Here is an 18,538-nt window from a genome sequence, read left to right as displayed (position 1 = left end):
TCTCTGCCTCAGGGGAAAAATGAGGTGAATAGCAGAGAGACTTACAAGAAGAAGCTGACTAAATATGTCTGGGAGCCTGGAAGAAGGAAATGCTCATGCAAGTAATGAAGTATATGAAGTGTGAGGCATGATCTTGATAGCACCCATTTCTGTGTGACAAATACAATGTAAAAAGTGCTATTTGTTATATTCCCATAAGCTAGGCTAAAAAAGTATCATACACTGCACAAGTTTCAAAGCAAATGGATACAATGTTAATGTTCCAATATTTTCCTGATAAACCATATTGCAGATCCATAGGATCAACCAAATAACAAGGTGGGATTGCAGTAAATATACCACCTGTGGTGAATGTCTGGATAACCAAAACTTTATACACAATAGTATAAACATGGAAACATTAAACTTTATAAATAAAAGAAAATGAAAGCTCTCTTAATCTTAGAGCAATTACCAACCCAAGAAAGTCAAAATCAGAATCTGAATTCAAATCTTGTCATATGCCAATCATCGATATGCACACATAGCCTAGATTCCAACTTTTTAAAAAAACAGTTGATCGTCAGCTGTGGTTGTATATTGCCCTGCAAATGTCATTGTTTTATATGATCTGTTGGCCAATGAAAGCCAAGCAGTTCAGATCTAGAGAAAATGCTTAAAGCAGCTCCTTGTAGCATTCAGCTATTGAAACCCAGCCCTCCATGTTTGGCTGTTTTGAACAGATGCGTTCAACTGGTAGGGAACTAAATTGCAAACCTTTATGTTTATAGTCCAGAATGTACCCAATTTGTAATTTCTTTCTTTGTGTAAACTTTCTGTTGCTGCAGCACAGAAGCTACACAGCCGTGCTGTGGGAATCTTAGCATGAGGCATGCTCAGCTGCAGGTAAAAGTGCCATTAATCGCAATACAAAAAGATTGTCAGCATCAGCAGGACCCAAACTCATTTCTTGCTTGCTGTATTGATAGAACAGACTTAATAGTCATGGCTGCAATTATTAATGTAATCAGGGTTTGAAGAGGTTTCTAAATGACACCAGCTGCAACATAATATAGTGCTGGATACATCTGAACACCCTTCTGAATACATTAGAAGGCTACGTGACTTAAAGTGAGTGGTGTGGGGACAACAAGCTACCGTGCACAATACCACCTCTGTTCCCAATTTCTAATTATAACTGTGCAGGCTTAGCCCAGACAACGGAGTGGAATATTGTAGGACACATACAGATTGTAAATGAAGTGTTGAGGAAATTATTTGGCATACATTAAAAGGGGAATAAGATCAAAGCAACAAAATGAAGTGGCAGCATCCCATTAACCCCATTATAAACTTCCTCATGCCTGTGCACAAGGGGAAACAGAAGCAGAGGGTCATTCAGCCCTTTGTACTTCTCTCCCAATTAACAGGATTGTGCTGGACCTGCATCTTCAGGTTCATTTTCCTGTACTCATCTACCATTTCTTGTTTTATTTATAACTAAAAATGATTAACATCTGTCATGAATGACTCTCCAAAAAGGGCAAGAAACGTAAAGATTTACTGCCATCTGAGGAAATAAACTCTCATCTCAATCTTGAATGGCTGGCCTTTCATCTTGGGATTACAAACTACACTGCTAGACACCTTTACTCAAGGAACATCACTGCTGAATGTAGCTGGTAAGAACTTTATAGGCTTCACCAATATAGCGGGGGGAACAGAGAATTGTGCCTGTTGTTTCTGGCAGGAGGGAAAATAGTGTGGGACTCCACCCCCCCCCCCACCCCCCGTAGCCTTAAAAGTGTGCCCCACATGCTTAGGCAATTGCCTAGTCCATAAGAAGAAGACTATGTAGTCTTTGTGAGAGTCACTGCTTTAACCCTTTTATTTAAGGTCTTTTGCTGAACTTGAGTTTGTGGTACTTGTATGGTTAGTCTCAAATTTCCATGTAAACATGAGGCACTGATGTGCTTTATTATACTGGTGTAGTAAATTTACCTAACACACTTTACTCAGTCTGATGAAAACTCAGGAGCTGTATTTTGTGAAATCTGACTTGCCTCTCCATGTACAATGTTTCTAGCAAAACTGCTGCTTGTTCATAAAAGTTGCTATGAACGAACTATCGCATCAGACTGCCTGCCTTGAGGAGGTACAGAACCTGCCTATAATCCCGTCTCAGTGGTTACAATAGACTCACCTTTTATTCTTTTAAACTGAAGAAAGTATAGATTCATTCCACTTAATCTCTTCTCTTGGGATAAAAATTCTCCAGAAATCAATCTGACAAGTCTTTGCACTCTTTATTGCAAGTATATCCTTCTATTGGTAGGGAGATGAGGTCTATTCACAATGTGCCGGGGCAGCCTCACTATTCCTCTATAACTCAGCAAAATGTCTCATGAACATCCTTTGTCCCTGAATGTTAATTTGGTTTCTCTAATTTTTTGTATATGCTGCCTGACCTGATTGTACTTTCAGTTTTTAAAAAAATTTCAGATTTCCCGTATCTGTTGTTTTGTTTTTGATTTTCAATTGGGAATTATTACACTTGGTTCTGTCATCCAAATCATTGATAAAGATTGTGAACAGCTGCGGCCCCACCATTAATCCTTACAACATCCAATTAGTCACAGCCTCCCAACCTGACAACAATCCCCTTATTCACACTTCTCTGAGTCAGTATATCATCCCCAATCCCATTTACTCTAATTCTGTTCAATTTTATCAAAGGCCTTCTGAAAGTTCAAATGTACCACATACACTGCTTCCCTCTCATCTAATCTGTCAGTTTTAATCTCAAACTCACAATAGATATGTCATCTTTTCCTCGTTTGTTAACAAACTGTATTTCATCTGTTATATCCTTTTAGGATATTTTACCTTTCCTGTTAATCATCAGTTCTAATATTTCCCCCTCCGTTATGCTAATTGACCTATGGCTCTTCATTTGTAGAACAGATGAAATTTTGGAGAATGACCGCCAATGGATCCACTCTCACCATTGTCACTTCTCTCAAAACCTTGTGATGCAGGTCATCAGGTTAGGGGTATTTTATCAGTGATAACTTTTTCCAATATTTTCCACTGATGCCCAATAGGGAGTCTATTATCATTTTAAACCTGTAGGTTAACAGTCTTGATTGTATATGTGATGACTACGGTTTCAAACAGAAGGCAGGGAGCTGACGTGTGCTGTGAACACTAGACCAGACTCCACTTAGGAGATTCAAACTCATTGAAGTTAATTTACCTGAATTTTGATAAGAAGTTTAAAAAATGCACCCATCTTGTTATAACACCATGTGCATAAAACCTGAATTACTACCACTTGGAATCTAAATCTGAATGAAGCACTACCCTGTGAAAAGTCCCAAGTTAAATGTGATCACCCAGGGATACAGTGGTCACCCAGTGTCAGAACTTTATATAAATCACCTTTTTTTTCCCCTTTCAATTTTCAGGACTTGGTTTGTCAGAGGCAAGCCTGCATTTATTCCCTATCCAAAATGATCAAATAAAACCAAAGGTACTCCTTAAATCATATCAAATGATATCAAATCATATCAAATCAGTTGCAGGAAGTATTCACTTTAAAATAGGAGGGATTTTCATCTTAGTTGATAGAGCAGGGTAATTCCAAGATGAATCTATTTTGTTTGAAAAGGAAGGAGCAAAGTTCCATTCTCATCAGAATCTCTTCCTCATTCATACATGAGCACTCAAGCATTCTCCCCCCAGTCACACACAGACACTCCAATAAATTGGATAAAGTGAATTTGAAAATAGTCAAAATGGCAAACTCATTTGCCAGTCTAATATCTCTGTCTCATAATTACCACACTGACACACACATAAAAAGATACCCAATGTATAATGTCAGTTAAAGAATTCTTTTGGTGGGCAATCAATCAGTAAGAATGACATTTAACTGAATGTTATCTTTGAATGGGTAAAATGCAATTTTTGAGCCCAACAGCAAGTTCAGACATATCAGACCTACCTCCTGCTAAGAATTTGTACGTCTTTCTCATTATGCATAAATTACTCACAGAGATTAATATGAAATGGAGCATGTCATGCTCTATTAGACTTTCATGAAAATATTCAAATAGTAGTGATTATGTCAGTAGACTGGGACATGTGATTGTCCCTAACAAATTTTTAAAAAGAATTCAAAGAAGAAAGCCATGCATTTCAGATAGACAAGACAAACAATTGTCATTTAATAGTGGGGGGGGGGGGGTGGAATTACAGTTTTCCCCCCCAACAGTTTGAATTGAAAAATATTAATTTGTTTAAAATAAGCTTATGCAGTAAGATGACTCGAGACTAAGTATTTGCTGGAAATGTCTTTTTTAAAATAAATGCTGCTTTTTGTTCATCTGGTCCATTTAAAAAGACTTTTCTCAAGTCTAGTAAGCAATAAAGGCTCTTCCTGGTATGCCCTTAAAAATAAACTACTGTATTCAGTAGTCTAGATTACTATCATTGTTTACAAGTTTAGTTCATCAATCTGAGTGATCTAAAATCCTGAATATGTTTTTAACTGCTTCTTTAAATTATCTGTTGCTTTCTATATCAGAATACATTTTGTGCGAGCTGATTACTTTTTACATTAAAACATTTTCCAAATACCAATCTACAAATTCCTTCTTGTAGATTGTTATTTACACATTCTTTTTGAACTCTCACTATTCAGTTGCAAATAAATTTCCAACTGTCCTCACTCTGTACCCTTCGCTACCTCATACCTGTCTACATGACTAAATCAACTTCCTTGTAGTGAGAATATCCACCTCAGCACCAGTGAAATTAATAAATGTTTCCAAAGAGATCCCCTGGTCTTCCAGTGATAGAAACATTTTGGGTCATGCTGTGTAGTATGTTTCAATGTCATGTTCAACCAGGAATTACTGCAAATTCACTGGAGTCAGATCAGATTTTCCTTACAACCAGAAACAAACTCAAATATCAGAACCAATTGGCTTGAATTAGCCGTTGGACCTAATTAACAAAATATTTTTGTAATCCAAACGTAAAATAAAACTTCACAGGTTATTTTGTCAGCACTGTTTTATCAATAATCACAATATCATTTTACTTACTAGTTAGCTTATAGACATAACTAAAATCACACTATAATTTGCTGTCCTTATGGTTTTCGAGCACCGGCAAGATGCTTCTGCATCTTGTTTCAGATGAAAACTAAAATAAAAGATATGGAGTTTAAAAACTTTTGTAAAATGCCTACTGGCATTTCCAAACATTAACTACAATGGGCATGCTCTGTTGGTGCCAGAAGCATGGCAACACTTACAGCCTTCACAGTATAATCCTCGCCAATTTGATTTGACACAAATGATGTATTTCACTGTATGTTTTGATGCCCATGTGACAAATAAAGCTAATCTCTTTATCTTCACTGTATATCAATTATCTCCCACAATGAATTTGCTGGAAACTGGTTTTCCTTTGAGATACTGCTTTAAGACCAAGGTAATATTTTTTCTACTGTTTTAAACATTTTCAGTGAAGTGTATAAATCTAGAGAAGTGCTTTAGAGAAGCACACTTTCCTAAATGTTGCAATGGAACCTGTATCCACCACTTCCACTGGTAGCTCATTTCACACTCACTTGAGGGAAGAAGTTCTTCCTCAAATATTTCACCTTTCACCCTTAACCTCTAGTCTCCCCAACCTCTACAGAAAAGGCCTGCTTTCGTTTACCTTATCTATACCTCATATAATTTTGTTTACCTCTATCAAATTTTCCCTCATTCTCCTATGCTCCAGGGAATAAAGCCCTCACCTATTCAACCTTTCCCCAAAACTCAGGTCCACAACTCTCAGCAACATCCAGGCAAATTTTATCTCTACTCTTTCATCATATTGGTACATTTCTGGTAGGTGGGTGACCGGAACTGATATGTGTTTAAAAGTGTATGACTCCATTCAATTTGAAAACTGGAAGTGATGAGCATCTACACTTAAGTTTTTCCAAATACAGCTGCTGGCCACTTAGGAGATTTGCTTGGAATCAACTCCTGCACTGAACCTGCAGTACTCATTACGGTTGAGGGATAAATATCCTGTAGCAATGCATCTCCACTTATAACATTGTATTCAATGGGAAATAGCATTTTGCATTACAGAAAATCATTTACAGTTTTCTAGGAAGGCTACTCCTCTATAAAAAGGGGTGCATCTGTATCAAGTGTTAGGGGAAAAGTTAAAAGATTTGAAAGGAAAGTGTTTTTCTTTAAAAGAAAAATGCCCAGGAATGGCAGGTGCCTGGAATGTGCTGCCAGGTGAGGTGTTAGAAGCAGATAAGGCAACAACATTGAGGCTTTAACAGACCCATGACGTGGTAAAGAATAGAGGGATATGATCCTTGGCATACAATTGGTTTGGACTGGTTGGCAGACACACTGTGCTGAAAGATCTGTTCCTGAGCTAGGCCATTCAACATCTTTGTTTAATTTACTTCATACTTGATTTTAAAGTTCTGTGCACATAAACTTTCTATCGATGCCTCAATGTACAGTAGTTTACAGATTACTTTAACACTAATGACAAGAATGCAATTTAAAAGCACTATTTAGAACATGGTAAAGCTGTTTACAAAAAGTTCTGCATATTTCATCTCATTTAATATGTGTAGCTCATAAAATAAACTGGTTTTATTGGTAAGGATAATGTGAAACTTTGATTTGGGTCACTCGAACACAGCATGAACAGAACCAGCCAAAATGTTTTGTTGCCTCATTTTTTGAAAGCAGTGCTTTGATATAATAAGCAAAGGCCAGAGATATGAAAGTTTTCATCCCTGGATAGTCACAGTTTTGAAAAATATAATTATCCTGACACTCATTACTCCAAACAATGAAGCGTTGATTTATTTGACTCGTTTGTTCCACCTGCAGCTCAAAATGAAATGGCCCTCTAACTAGAAGGGTTATTGTTAGTCAAGTTGAAAATTAGGCCATTTGCCTATTTAGCTTAATCTGTCACAAACAATCTTAGGCTGCATATAACGTATTTAACAAATAAACCCACATCTATAACCAACTTGCAGCTTCAATTGATTTTTATTGGTTTTGATTTTCACAGTAACATTTAACTTTAGCACTGATATTCCACCCAGCAAACAGCAGGCATCAACAACACTAGCTGGTCTATTAGCAGGCTTTTATTGCCTGATGATAAATTGTTGTTTTGACAAGAGCAGCTAGAAAATTAGCACCGCTTCAAGATTTTTATATCTACAAAAAAAGGGTCTCTTTTTATCTTGATTAAATAGAAGAGTCATTCTCACATATAGGTCAAAGGTTTTGATGCTTTTAAGTCTCAAGGCTGAAATATGCCATTGTAAAACATCTTTCTTCATTATGTTTTGGACCATAGCAACTCAGTGGAATTGTTTCAATTTGCAGGGTAATTCACAGATGCTAAATCTCCCACACAGCAGGCTACCCTAAAATGATTTGGTGATGAAAAACTGCAGGTAGAAATTGGTTAATTAGTGACAATTACTAGAAGTGACCAATTTCATGAGGGACGTAGAAGAGCATTTGTTGTATTATTGTTCTCATACAATATGTGGATAACATGGAGGTCTGCCCAAACAGGTGTCAATGCCTTACATATGCTAATAAGGAGTTTTATATCAGATGTCAAAGCCTTTGAGAAATAAAGCTACTGTGAGTGGAAGAGACATCTGTCCGGTCAGTGTTCCTTAGCACAGATGTGGTCTGCTGAATGCCATTTTAGAACAATTAAAATTTATGTGGGGCTAGGAGGAGCTGGAGTCAATGTCAATCCTGTTCTTCTCCCCTCATTCCATTTACTGACATCTGCTGCCAATGTGACCAAATGCCAAGTTCCCGAGCTGAAATGGAAAGCAGTTAATGAAGATGTGATAGGTGCTATCAACCCATTCAAATGGCAACATGCAACCAGGCCCAGTGACAATATCAATCTGGTCCCATAAATCTCCATTCTGCTGCCATCCATCCAGATTCTGGGTTTGGAAAGGAACCCTTTGAATGAGCAGCTAATTAGTGCATCGAGCTTGCTAAAGTCAAGCTCAACTTAGGAAAAACAATGTTGTTTGGCTGTTGTTTTCAAAGGGTGTTTTCACTGCTGCCACAGGATAAGTGAACAGGTTTAACAGTGGATTTGATTTAAATGCTCACAGAACTATAGTCAGACTTACTCTGGAATAATAACTGGTTTCACATTTTCTCACGTAAAATGAATGACTGATGATGTGTTAACCATCAGTTAGTGGCCATCTTCTTCAGAGCTGTTCGAGACACCATTTACATTGCAACCTTTAGGCCAGCAACACTGGGTTTTTCCAAAAGGCTGTGGGGCTGCAAAAAAAATTCATACGTTTTCTGCGCATGCTTTATATACAATCTTTCATCATTCCTCCTGTCACTATTCCTTTGTTCTCAGTCCCCTTCCCTATGAGTATAGCTCCTTTCCCTTTCATGTTCTTTGCCCTGTTTGCTTAATACACATCTCATCTTCCAACTTAGCCAAAGAGCAATGGTTTAAGTGCCCACATTTTCTTTTTCTTTGCTGTATGCACATTCCATTTGTAATTTGCTGCAAAATGATTTCTGATCTCTCTCACGTTCAACTATAGGAAGAGGAGGGTACCATACCCAGCAGCAGACATGGGCGAATAGTGCATTCGGACAATGAGGTCTTCTCGACTCGGACGGGCCAGTACCAAATCATGGTAAGAACATGAAAACATCAATTGAACCACTGAAAATATTAAAACAGAGCTAGGCAGGGAGAGCAATAAAAACAAGGGCAGTTTATAATTTGTGGAATTAGGAGGAGTGGGAGCTCACTCCTTTAGACCTACTGATCCGTATACCTCCAGTTTCAATAATATACAGTACCTCCAACCACTGCGCCAGTGGAACCCCTCCTGGGGAGGAGTGAAAAACAAGTCTGATCTCCAATGCATTTATCATTTGCAAGTATACTAATTACAAACAAGAGTACTAATTAAAAACTGCCTTTGTTTTAAACTTCTACTTGAGGTATAAATAAATTACCCAATTTTAATTACGTTGAAGAGCTAACCCATTTGTGAAATCATCAGACACACCATCAGACAGTAGCAACGACCTCTCTCAGGAAAAGGAAATATTTCAGTGGGTGACATTTCTTTCAGTAACAGGGCTACTGCTTAATATAAAGCAACAGCGACAGCAGCTACGAGGGAAGTAAATGTGACTCAGTCATCTCATTTCTTTCACATGCACCTGAAGCGTTAAGAGGAGTGAACGTTGAAACGAATAATTCACATCCAGCAATGGATTTTAGGTTTTTTAAAAAAAACTGTAAACGTTACTTCTCCTGCTCAGAAAATAACTCAGGAGTAAATGGCACACTGCATATTGCTTCCCAACATTCGGAATGGATTTTGAATTTTAAAAAAATCAAGAAAAGCCAGTAACAATGTCCTCGCACGGCATATAGACTAGTAAAAATCTTTTTGAAGTCCAACACACAGACGAACAAACCATGAAGCATATAGAAGAGGATTAACATGCGAATAATAAAAGCCGTGAGAACAGGTTACAAAAGCAGTAATCTAAGGCCTGAAGTAATGATCTGGAAATGTATAAATCACATCAACAGCAGCTGTTGAATTTAAATTAGTTTAATTAAATAAATTTGGAATAAAATATTTGTGTCAGTAATGACGATCCTGAAACTACTTGATTGACATTTAAACTTCATTAATGTCAGGACAAAATAACAGAGCCTAGTCAAACCAGCAAGGTTCTTCTTTTTAACATTTGGGGACTTTTGTCAAAATTGGCAGAGTTGTCCCACAGACCAATCAATGAAGAGTCGGACAAAGTTGTCGTCAGGTATTGCAGATTTTAGCCAACATCCCCAACTACTCCAAAACCATCACTGGGTTTTCCCTGTCTCACAGAAGGGCCAGGTCTATTTAAGGCAGCAGTAGACTACAGTGTCAGGGTGGAGATGTTCCTAGAATGTTCAATATTGATTCCAGATCATATGAAATCCCAGCACATCAGATCAAATTCAGCCAAAGAAAGCTTTCTCCTGACCTTCCTCAATGACGAATTAGCACTTGCCTATAATGACAGTAACAACAGTGAGAGTGGCAAGGACATGGCACACGAGTGGGGGTCAACAAAAGATGATCTTTCCAAACCCAGCCTTGAAGGCACTGATTTCAAACTACCCCTGTGGCAGATATGGTGGAACTCAATAAGATGAGAAACCTACTTTGACTCTATTCTCACTAATTTGTGGGATGCACCAGTACCAAGCATTCTGGGAAAAAAAACTAGGTGCCAACCTGAGGAACCACAATATGCGACCTCAAAAACAAATAAATCAGATTAAGGTCTGCCACGTCCAGTCATGACTAGTAAGCAAGCAATGAGGGGTAGCAGCTCAAAGAGCATCCCCTTTCAATGCAGGCAGAGGCAGCACGTGTATGCAGATTAGAAGTGTGATGTTAACAAGCCTCCACTATAACAGAAGTCCATCCTTAGGAAATGCAATTCATTCCTTACAATAATGCCCCACTTGCTTTATCCAGATCAAGATAGAAAACTATATACTCCCCATTATTTTGTACGTTGTAGAAGGGTAATTAAAAAAATTATTGATAAGCCTTAGAAATCAAAGAAAAATTTATCTTTCTTGATTTTGGGATATCATGGACCATTTCCAAATAATGAAACCTTGTGAGAAACAACTATTGTACTATAAATCACTGGAATTCTGTCTTCACAGGTGGTGGAAGCCAGATTTAAAGTTGAGACAGATAAATTTTTGTAAGATTGAGAAATGGAGCCTCAAAGAACTGGCACAAAAGAGTCATTAAGGCCAGCATATATCAGTCATGATCATATTGTACAATGCAACAGTTTTGAAGGGCTGAGTGGCCTACTCCTTCTATTTTTCTTGAGTTCTTCTTGTTATATAGGGAAATGTACCAGTCCTTATAAACAGAAATCCTACAAAGACAAATAAGGTATGGCAATTGCCCTTTTAGTGAACTTGATTATGGTTGAATATTGGCAAGAACACAAGGACTTTTTCCAGTTTCTGAGAAGGGGTGAATTTAATTGTTTACAAAATTTTAAAATCAGCTTTGAGAAACAAAACATCCACTGCTCCACCAAGTGATAGCAATGGAAAACAAATCCAAAAATATCTTTGAAAGAGGCAAGAAAAAGCAAGCAAAATTTCCCATTCCCATTCTCCCCACCCCTGCCCAATGGTAGCAATATTACAATCCACTGCCAGGTTAGACAACAGGTTGCACAGACATAAAGATCCTTGAACTAGCAAAATATTCCAAGTCACATCGAGAGAGAAAACTGATAGATATTCAAAACAGAAAGAAATGTAAAACAACATCCAGATGAATAACCTAGATTGATCAACAACAGGTACCAATGCTTATGGGAGCACAAAGAGGTTCTGAATGTTTTTGGCGTCCTCATTTTTAGAAAGAAATTGACATGTGAGCTCATTAAAGGTTAAATTACAGGCTTTATGATCAACAAATGTAGAAAGGAATCCATTTCAGTTCAATACCAGATTTAAATCATAAGCATTGGCCAAGACTCTAGGATTATTTCTCTATTCTTCTTTGAAGCAGAGATTTGGATCCACAGGAGAACAGGCAGGGGTTTCTTTGGGTTGTTGTCTTATCCAGGTTCAGGTGCAAGTTGGTGGAAAGCAAGAGTATAGGCCCAACCCATTCTCATCTCAGAAAACGTAAAACCTGACAATTGTTTTCTTGCTCACATAAATTCATCTCATAACATTAATGATATATGCACGGGCAGGTTTAAATTTGCCCACAAGCCACCAGTACTCCCCAGGAGAGGACAGCTCCAGTGCGGTAGCACTCCCTCAGTACTGGAGCGTCAGCCTTGGCTTTTGTGCCCCAGTCTCTAGGGCGGCAATGAACACGGATTTGAGAGAGTCAGAGGCAAATACTACTCTTGGAGGCTCAGCTGTCAGCTCATTTGTTCATCGAGCGAACTGTGCAACAGTGTGTTTAGCGAACACCTGCAAACCCCATAGCTGCGGTACACAAGAACAGGCTGATAAACTGTCACAAATTAGAAACTTGATCGCTGTATACGGGGTACAATTTGAGTAAGGGACAATCAAAACAAATCATTTTACACGTGAAAGATCTAAATGAAGGTCGTCTGGCAGCGGTTACGGTCTGAACCCGCTTCCAGAAGTTCACCACACAACGACACAGTCGAGCATTGGACCACTCGCAGGAAGGATGATTAATCATATTGGGAGTGCTTGGGGATTGCAACGTCTCCGAAACACAGATGGGTGCAGGGAGGGACGTTGGACAAAACTAGCTCGCCCAGAAATGCCGGCTTCAAACAATTCAGCTTCATCATAATTATTTTTAAAGATATTCCCTGTTTAATTAAGCATACATACAGGAAGCTGCAATCTAGGTCAGCAAATCTACAGGCAACACAATTATCAGTACAAGGTAAACAGCATACACCCAATAAAATGTAATCAACTTGAAAGGGGTTACACGCTTTCGCCGAGCGTTGAGAGAAACGCCCTGACTGCCCTTGACGATCCCCGCTACCGAAAAGCAATTCCAAATGGACACTTCATGCAGCTGTTGGTGCCGGTAAAAATGTGCAAAATTCACTCCACGGCTTGAATCTCATTCAGCAGCTAAAACAACGCTTACCAACTGCTCCCAGATTTCACTCTCCTTCCCGGCCTTCCCCCGCTTGTCAACCGCCTTCAGCTGGAGGGCAGAAGATGCCTAAACAGGGAGCAGTGTCGGGGCGAGCACTTTCCCGGGCATCAACGCTGGCGCTGGCCGGACAGGGAGGCTGATCAACCGCCCGCTCTCTCCCTCTGCGAGATCTGCCCTCGCCTTGCAGCTTTTCAACGGTCTCTGTCAAAGGAGGCGGCTCCTGCATATCCTCTGCGCTTTTCAACGTAAAAGGTCAGGTTTAAGCGCTGAACCATGTGACATTCACAGATGGGCTTTTACAGGCGGGCGGTTTGCTTTAAACAATTTTCGCTTTCTCACTATTTCAGCGCCTTCTGCGGACTGGAAGACCAATGTACTAAATCGAAAGGAATAAGCACAATAAGCTTGTTCTTTTTGTTTCTCTTTCCTATATCATAACGATAATAAACGTATTCTCCACTGAACAGTTTAAGGGAAAGAAAATGATCTTATAAAAATAGATTCATATTATTCCTATGATTGAAACACGTATCAACGACTAGCTCCTCAAATGACTTAGTGTGTGCTTGAAACTTGGCCAATACTGGTCGAGATTACGTTGAATTAGCTGATTGTAGTCAGGTTAAATTCGACACTCTTGTCTGGGGTGGGATGGTGGATACTGTCTGGTGTTGTAGACACAAGGCACTGGAGATATTGTAATCTGGAACAACAAACAATCTGTCCAGATGCCAGGTGACAGTGCCTCCCCTTCACCCCGCCCGCAGATGTGGCTCTCAAATAAGTACTTCCAGCAGATTGTCACTATCTAGTGTTGGATTCTCATCCAGTGATGCTCAGCTGGAAGTGTGGGTGCTTGACTTTAAACATCTGCAGAGTTCACTGGAATAGTTCCCAGCCAGATATGAAGGTACTGTTTCACGGGTGATGCACCATCAATAACTCTCCGAGACGTGGGTTAAGGTAGGCTTTTATTGGCTGGAAGAAAGCACAAGCAGCAAGTGACCACCACACAACATCCTGGAGACTGAGGAAGGAGCAGTGCCTCCAATCACCTTTATACCAGGGTCTGCGGGAGGAGCCACAGGAGCAGACAGCGGGGTGGGGGGGGGGGGGAAGCTTGTCCAGACAGGTGTATGCAGTTCACCACAACAAGGAACACAACCAAGTTTGGAGTTAATACTTTGAAGGGAATAAATGGAGAAGATAAACTTGCAAAATGTTCACCTCATTAGTTTTCCAGAATCATGACCCAATGTCAACACCTTCTACGAACAAGAGAAAATCTGCGGATGCTAGAAATCTGAGTGACACATATGATATGCTGGAAGAACAGCAGGCCAGGCAGCATCTATGGAAAAGAGTGAACAGTTCACGTTTCGGCCTGAGACCCTTCATCTGGACTGGAGACAAAAAGATGAGGAGTCAGAGTAAGAAGGTAGGGGAGGGGAGGAAGAAGTACAAGGTAGTGGGTGATAGGTAAAACCGGGAGAGGAGGAGGAATGAAGCAAAGAGCTGAGAAGTCAGTTGGTGAGAGATACAGGGCTGGAGAAGGGGGAATCTGGTAGGAGAGGACAGAAAGCCATGGAAGAATGAAAAAGGGGAGGAGCACCAGAGGGAGGTGATGGGCAGATAAGGAGATAAGTTGAGAGAGGGAAATGGGAATGGGGAATGGTAAAGAAGAGGAAGATTAGCAGAAGTTCAAGAAATGCCATCAGGTTGGAGTCTGTTGGGATCATCACCTGGTGTGGCCTCCTGTATGTTGGTGAGACCCACCCAATGCAGATTTGAAGGCCATTTTGCCAAACACCTACGCTCTGTCTGCCGGAAAAAGTGGGATTTTCCAGTGGCCACCCATTTTAATTCTACTTCCCATTCCCCTTCTGACATGTCAGTCCATGGCCTCCTCTACTGCCACTATGAGGCCACACTCAGTTTGGAGGAAAAACACCTTATATTCTGGGTAGCCTCCAATCTGATGGCATGAACATTGATTTCTCAAACTTCCAGTAATGCCACCCCTCCCTTCACCATTCCCCCATTCCCATTTCCCTCTCTCAACTTGTCTCCTTCCCTAGACAACACTTCCCTCTGGTGCTCCTCCCCTTCCCTTTCTTCCATGGCCTTCTGTCCTCTCCTACCAGGTTCTGCCTTCTCCAGCCCTTTATCTCTTTCACCAATTGACTTCATGCCTCCTCTCCCAGTTTCATCTATCACCAACTACCTTGTAATTCTTCCTCCCCTCCCCCACCTTCTTACTCTGGCTTCTCATCTTCTTTCTCCCATCCAGATGAAGGGTCTCGGCCCAAAACGTTGACTCTGTTCCACAGATGCTGCCTGGCCTGTGAAGTTTCTCCAGCATTTTGTGTGTGTCAGCACCTTCTTGGTGTTGGGGAAATGGGAAAACAAACCCCTCCAAGAAAGGCAACAGACGTTAGACATTAGTCTTTACTAATTGATCTTTGATCCTCATTGTAGGATGTAAAGATTTGCTTCTCTCGAGATTATAGCAGCTGCTAACGAATAGTGACATGGTACTCTCCATAACTTAATGATGGTAAAACTACAAAAAAGTAACACTTTCAAGCAGAAAACATTATTTTAGGTCTATTATGATAAAAAGAGAAAGGGGTGACAGAATGCAGCATATCAGTCAGTAACTGTAGGATGGGGAACATTTTTAATCAGACCTTATTCTGCATGTTTATTTTTACACTGCATTTTTATCTGTTAATATTATCTTAAGTGCTGAATGTAAGGTAACTCCTATACCTGATAAAGTGGCCACAGATTGTATGCTGATGGTCTTCTGCAGCTGTAGTCCACCTACTTCAAGGTTCAGTATCTTGTGCATTCAGAGACATTCTTCTGCAAACCGCTGTTGTAACACATGGTTGTTTGAGTTACTATCGCCTTCCTGTCAGTTTGAACCAGTCTGGCCATTCTCCTCTGATCTTTCTCATTAGCAAAGCATTTTCGCCCACAAAACTACAGCTCACTGGATTTTATTTTTTGTTTTTTTTTTGCATCATTCTCTGCAAGTTCTACAGAGTGTTGTGTGTGAAAATCCCAGAAGATCAGCAGTTTCTGAGATACTCAAACCATCCCTTCTGGCACCGACAAATAGTTCACACAATTACTTAGAATGTATTTCTTTCCAATTTTGATATTTGGTCTGAACAACAACTGAACCTCTTGACCATGTCTGCATGGTTTTATGCATTGAGTTGCTGCCACATGATTGGCTCATTAGATATTTCCATTAACAAGCAAGTGTACATGTGTATCTAATGAACAGGCCACTGAATGTACTGTGTTTTGTACCTTGGGCCCAGAGGAAAGTTGTTTGGTTAACTGTATACACGTGTACGGTTGAATGACAATAAACTTGAACTTGAAGTTAATCTAATTACCCTAGATTCACATTCCATAGAGAGGGATGTACAGAGGCCTGTTTGATGGCAGACATTAGTAGAAATTACAATCTAGTGAGCAATGTCTTGTGTCTGAATTTTTATTTTAATAGCAAAAGTAAAAGCCCTGTCCAGATTTCCTTCTGAACACTCGAACACCAGAATACTATAGCACAGTACAGGCCCTTCAGCCTTTGATGTTGTGCCGACCCATACAATCCTTAAAAAAAAGTACTAAACCCACACTACCCCATAACCCTCTATTTTTCTATCATCCATGTGCCTGTCCAAGAGGCTCTTAAATACCCCTAATGTTAAAGCCTCCACCACCATCCCTGGCAAGTCATTCCAGACACCCACAACCCTCTGTGTAAAAAACTTAACCCTGATATCTCCCCTAAACTTCCCTCTCTTAACTTTCTACATATGCCCTCTGGTGTTTGCTACCCGTACCTTGGAAACGGGTACTGGCTATCCACCTTATCTATGCCACTCATAATCTTGTAGACCTCTATCAAGTCCCCTCTCATCCTTTTACACTCCAAAGAGAAAAGTCCCAGCTCTGCTAACCTTGCCTCATAAGACTTGTTTTCCAATCCAGGCAACATCCTGGTAAATCTCCTCTGCACCCTCTCCATAGCTTCCAAATTCTTCCTATAATGAGCTGACCAGAACTGAACACAATACTCTAAGTGTGGTCTCACCAGAGATTTGTAGAGTTGCAACATGACCTCTCTACACTTGAACTCAATCCCCCTATTAATGAAGCCTAGCATCCCATAGGCCTTCTTAACTACCTTATCACCCTGTGCAGCGACCTTGAGGGATGTATGGGTTTGAACCCCAAGGTCCCTCTGTTCATCCATACTCTTCAGTAACTAACCATTAACCCTGTACTCAGTCTTCTGGTTAGTCCTTCCAAAACGCATCACCTCACACTTGTCCGGATTGAACTCCATCTGCCACTTTTCTGCCCAACTCTGTATCCTGTCTATATCCTCTTGTAACCTTCGACAACCTACAACTCCATCCACAACTCCTCCAATCTTTGTGTCATCCGTAAACTTACTCACCCATCCTCCCGCCTCTACATCCAGGTCATTTATAAAAATCACAAAGAGCAGGGGTCCCAGGACAGATCCTTGCAGCACTCCACTAGTCACCAACCTCCAGGCGCAATACTTTCCTTCCACAACTACCCTCTGCTTTCTTCCTAACTGCCAAGGTTCCACTGATCCCATGTCCCATGACTTTCTGGATGAGTCTCTCATGGGGGACCTTGTCAAATGCCTTGCTAAAATCAATTTCTTTTGTTACCTCTTCAAAAAACTCAATCAGGCTCGTGAGGCATGACCTTCCCATCTCAAAGCCATGTTGACTGTCCATGAGTAGACTGTACTTCTCCAAATGCTCGTAGATCCTATCCTTAAGAATCCTTTCCAATAGTTTGCAGACCACCAACGTAAGACTCACCGGTCTATAGTTCCCAGGATTCTCCCCATTACCTTTTTTAAATAAGGGAACTACATTTTTGCTATCCTCCAATCTTCCGGCACCTCCCCTGCAGCCAAAGAGGATTCAAAGATCATAGCTACCGCTCCAGCGATCTCTTCTCTCATTTCCCACAGCAACCTGGGGTATATCAATCTTGATGTTTTTAAGAATATCCAACACTTCTTCTTCCTTAATCTCCACATTGTCCAGCACACAGACCTGTTCTATTTTGACCTCAGCCTGATCAAGGTCCTTTTCACTTGTGAATACTGAAGCAAAGTATTCATTTAGGATCTCCCCAACCTCCTCCACCTCCAGGCACATGTTGCCTTCTTTATCATTTAGCGGCCCCACCTTCATTCTTGTCATCCTTCTGTTCTTCACATACGCATAGAACGTCTTGGGGTTCTCCTTAATCCTAAAGCCAAGGCCTTCTCATGCCCCCTTTGAGCTCCCCTAAGTCCTTCCTGGTTACCCTATATTTCTCATGAGCTCCTCCTATTTCCTGCTTCTTATATCTAACATATGCTTCCTTCTTCCTCTTGACGAGTTGCCTCACGTGTTTCATCAACCACGGTTCCCTTTTCCTACCATTTTTTCCTTGTCTCAGTGGGATAAACCTATCCTGAACCCAGCTCAAGTGGTCCCTAAACTTCCTCCACATTACTTCTGTGCTTTCACCCTTGAACATCATTCCAATTTACTCTCGCTAGTTCCTGCCTCATCCCTTCAAAGTTAGCCCTTACCCAGTTAAGCACTTTCCCATTTTGTCTGGTTTTATTCTTTTCCATAGCTATGCTGAAGCTAAGGGAGTTGTGGTCACTCTCACCAAAATGCTCCCCCACCAAGAGGTCTGTCACCTGACCAAGTT

At 40.4% G+C, this 18,538-nt stretch overlaps 1 protein-coding gene across 4 annotated transcripts in view; it reads right to left on the bottom strand.

Moving 5' to 3' along the window:
- nin (ninein (GSK3B interacting protein)) overlaps positions 1 to 12,978 on the bottom strand; it is a 149,918-nt gene extending 136,940 nt beyond the window's left edge. For all 4 annotated transcript variants that reach the window (XR_009509322.1, XR_009509323.1, XM_059958089.1 and 1 more), the window contains exon 1: positions 12,749 to 12,978. The gene's annotated coding sequence lies outside the window, so the exon portion shown is untranslated. The remainder of the gene's footprint in view (positions 1 to 12,748) is intronic.
- Positions 12,979 to 18,538: the final 5,560 nt, after the last annotated feature.

The sequence above is a fragment of the Hypanus sabinus genome, chromosome 2, assembly GCF_030144855.1.
Source record: "Hypanus sabinus isolate sHypSab1 chromosome 2, sHypSab1.hap1, whole genome shotgun sequence".
NCBI lineage: Eukaryota > Metazoa > Chordata > Chondrichthyes > Myliobatiformes > Dasyatidae > Hypanus > Hypanus sabinus.
The sequence above is the reverse complement of the archived record's forward strand: the minus strand, read 5'-3'. Positions and strand labels throughout refer to the sequence as shown.